Raw genomic sequence first — 4,713 nt, forward strand, 5'->3', positions numbered from 1 at the left:
TATATATATACTTTTCTTAATAAGTTTCTAATTGTCATTTTTAATTATAAGAATTGAGAATTAACTATGATAAAGATACGTGAAGAGGATAATGTTTCTCTTGTGACTATTTTTGATATTTTATAATGTTGACATAATTCGATATTATTAATTTCCACTTCAAAAAAAAAATAATATGGTTGATAACTTGATATACGAGTGTATAACAAAACTAACTAGTATAGCATATTTCATATTAAAAAAATATATACTTATAATTTCTATAAAACTTAAATAAGTATGTAATTAATTTTCATTATATTTGAATAAGCAATATCAAATGGTCATTGTACACTCAATTTAGATAAACAGAAATTTGTATATTTAATGGTCTAATACTATTTTAATAACTTAATAACTATCATAATCTAATTAAACACTAAAATTAAGAAGTTAATATAATTTAAATAGGAGTAAATTACAAAACTAACAATATCATATAGGAAGAAAAAGGTTGTAAGGAATATCCTATATTATAGAATATTTTTATTTCATGCAAGTTGATTTTTCTATTTTACTTAGTGTAAATTATGTATTTAATTTTTTTCATTTTCCATAGATAATTTTCTTACTTATAAGAAGTAAAAGGAAGAAAATAATATATTAACAAAAAGAAAAATAGAATATAAAAGACCAATTAGGCCCAAACCAAACTCCCCAAAACCTTAACTAAAATTAATAAAAACTTACAATCTAAGTGTGGTAAAAATAAGCACGGTATAGTCAGTTCTCGGACTGGTCAATCAAAAATAAGCCAGCGTTACCTAACGTTAATGAAAAATAAGCCACTATTTAGTCTGCAATAGAGAAACCGGTCCAGCATAATATACTGGAGTTCGGTGCACTTGTGTATGAACTCCAGCATATTAGCTGGACCGGTACACTTTGCTGGCTCCAGTATAATATACTGGAGCTCTCCGGTACACTTTGCTGGCTCCAGTATAATATACTGGAGTCTGGAGCACCGGTGCTCCAAACTCCAGTATATTATACTGGACCAATATACTTGCTGGACCTCTAGTATATTATGCTGGAGTTCTAGTGTACTTATGCTGGAACTCCATCATATTATGCTGGAGTTCCAGCATACTTATTCTAGAACCTCCAGTATAATATGCTGGAGTTCAAGTATACTTATGCTGGAACTCCAGCATAATATACTGGAGTATTTTTCGGGTTTTGAACAGTGTTTTCGCTCAAATTTATCTTTATATAAAAAGTGGCTAAATTTCGATTACTTTTGAAATTAGGATATTTTTAAACGACCAGTTGTAAATCTGGGCGTTCCTTTCCAGCCGCCAACCCCCTTGCTCCCTTTTCCCATTTCCTTCTTTTACAGCACCTTCTGTCTTCACGTGAAAGGAGCAAATCAACGGAATCACTGCTATATAGCCCGATGCCTTTTCTCTTTTCAGGTATGTTTATATATATCTACATCATAGGATTTTTCAATTCTTATACACCTACTTGAGTTGAATTTGTGGATTTATATTCTAACAATTTGATAGATATTGTGTCGTATTGTGATAGTTAATGAGTGGAACCTTGAAGATTATAATGTAATGTTGGGAGGAGCCACAGTTCGTCCAAAAGACATTACAAAAATGAGATGAAAATGCTTTCGAAAGTTTTTGAAAAAGCATACAGGTTTGTTTTCTTGTCTTGTTGCTTTGAATTTTTCCCTCTTGTTATATGCTAAAAATTCTTGTAAAAGAATTATCTACACATAATTTTTCTCTCTTTTAACGTTCTTCTACCATTTTTACAAGTCAAACTTGCATCTTAGTATTAGTGTTTCTTTTGGTTCACTCATTCTTTTGTGCTAATTACTGTTTCTTTTGGATTTACAGGGTGCATTTTAATCTATTGAATGCAAGAAGATCAAGGATTCAGAGTGAAATTACTTCTTTCTTGGCTACAGAAGATCATCTGGTGGCAACATCTTCAGTCCCCAGATCAAATACTTAAAACTTAGTTTTGTTTTGATGTGGAACCTTTCAGAACTTTATAGATTATAGTTAAATGACCGACTGTACTTTAGATAGACAATTGTATATTTTAGAATTAATTTTTGAAACTACTTAGATGAAAATTTGTATAATAAAGTGATATTCAAACTTTATTACTCTGTGTTTCTATGGTTTGATCAAGATGTATGGATATGAATTTTTGAAATTTTGTACGAATATTTAGTGAGGTAAAGAAAGAGAAATAGCAACGCCTAGGACAGAGAGATTTATTATCACTAAGAAATTATTTTTTATAAATAAAAATAAAATATAATAAAAATTTGCTCACCAAATAAAACATAATAAAAAAAATCTAATCAGAATACTTTGACGATTTATAGCTATGAAATTATGAATTGGTAGCTAAATATAAATACTATAGCACAACTTTAATATGTGAGCACAACTACATGTTTGAATTTTGTGGCTAAATAAATAACAACTTTTGCCATGGTATGTCCCTTTGTGGCTAAAGTAAAAGATAGCTACAAAATTGATTTATCATGGCAAAAGAATAAAATCATTAGCTATAAATATATATATTCTTCGTGGCAAAATATTTTATTAATATAGCTACGTCACAAAAATTCTTGTGGCAATAAGTATTAATCCTTAACCACAAAATGTTAAAGTTTGTAGCTAACTTTTAGTTACGCTACTTCTAGCTACGGATGCTACAAAAAAATTATTGTAGCTAAAGTGTTTAGACATGGAAATTTGTGTTTAGCTACGACGTACTTCGTAGCTGTATATGCATAATGTTGTAGTTTTATCTTCATTTCATCTTTAATTTATGTTATTTCCATGAGTAGCTAAACCCATAGCTAGGGTTATGACCCAACCCTAGTGTGGGTATATGCTGGGTATTTGATTTTAGGGCTTGAATGTGAATGGGTTAGTGATATTCAGCCTCGTTCTTGCTAGAACTATAGAACTAATGGTTGCAAACATTGATTCATGCGTTTATGACTTATACTCTACTTGAGAAAGAGGGACTAAGTCTATGACAACTAGGCTAACAAGGAATTGGGGTGAACTCATGAAATTGATAGCCCCAATTAAAGAGTTAAACCTAGAGATAGTAATACCTGACTTGTGCTAATATCACTTGATTTGTATGAATACCCATTTGGACTTGAGAAAGCCAAATTGGGCAAAATCACTCAACCTACCGAAAGGTATAAAGCGAGTACCCGGGTGTGATAGCTATATTGCGATCCCAACTAGGCTTGCTCTAGATTCTTGCAACCCATTAGATATCCACCTAGGTAGAAGTCACTACCCTAGTCTCTTTAAACTCTTGAAAATCAACAACAAAAATAATGTCCTTAGTTTCAATCATTGCATACAATAGAGTAAAGTTAGAAGTAGAAATCAAACCCAAAACTTGTGGAAGCGTAATTAGACTCAAAGCCCGTATTTAGCTTAGATATAAACCTAATTCCAATTATTAACTCCATGTGGATTCGATCCCGACCTATTTGGGTTGAAACTGCATCGACCACCCTCTCTACTCAATAGTAGTGTAGGCTTGGACCCGATCAATTTTTGGCGCCGATGCCGGGGAATTAGACGGTCTTAGCTATATATCTATGTATTTGTGTGTTTTGTTTTTCTTTCCTTCCATTTTTCTAATGTGTGTGTGAATTGCTTTTAGGTGCCAAATCGCTCTTAACAACGAAGCCCTCGGAAATTTGTCATTGGGGGAGGAGGTAGATGATGGTCACGTGGATGAGATTCAACCCGAACCTCAAGTACAAAGGAGAGGCCGCCCGCCTAATGACAACATCCCAAACCCTCCCCCACCTCCTCCAATGGCAGCACACAGGGTGTTACCTAATGAAGGCTATGCGAGTGCAATAGTCCCGCCCCAGATTAAGGCGGGCAACTTTCAAATAACCAATGTCATGCTTACACTGTTGGTAAAGAGGGATTTCTTCACCGGAGCTCCACACCAAAACGCCTATAAGCATCTCAAAGGTGTTGTTGACACGTGCTGGGGGAGCAAGCAAACTAATGTCTCCAATGACGCATTGAGGTTAAGGCTTTTCCCATTTTCCCTAAGGGGGAAGGCTTTGGATTGGCTAGAAAGGTTACCCAACCATTCCATCACCACTTGGGATGAGTTGGCCGATTCATCACAAAGTTCTTTTCTCCGGGACATATGGCAATGCTAAGGGATGAGATCCTTGCTTTTAAACTGTAACGACCCGACCGGTCGTTTTGAGCCCTAGTGCGCCGCTTAGCAGTTCGAGGCTATGAGCAGCTTCAATTCAGGCATTATGACTTGTACGCGTGGTCGGAATTAAATTTCGGGAAGTTCGGAGTTGACTTGGAGAGGAAATTCTCATTTCGGAAGCTTTAAGTTGAGAGAATTGACTAGGATTGGATTTTATAGTAAACGACCTCGAAATCGGAATGTGAAGGTTCCAGTAGGTTCGTATGATGATTTCGGACTTAGGCGTATGCCTGGATCGGGTTTTGGGTGGCCCGGGAGCATTTTGGCGCCTATTGTGGAAGTTAGCATTTTGGAAGAAATTTCATAAGTTTGGGTTGACGTGCATTTCAGTGTTATCGATGTCTTTGACTCTGGGAGTAGCTCCATATGGTGATTCTGGAGTTGGGAGCGCGATCGGAAGTGAATTCGGAGGTCCGTGGGTCATTT

This window comes from Nicotiana attenuata, unplaced genomic scaffold (assembly GCF_001879085.1).
Source record: "Nicotiana attenuata strain UT unplaced genomic scaffold, NIATTr2, whole genome shotgun sequence".
NCBI lineage: Eukaryota > Viridiplantae > Streptophyta > Magnoliopsida > Solanales > Solanaceae > Nicotiana > Nicotiana attenuata.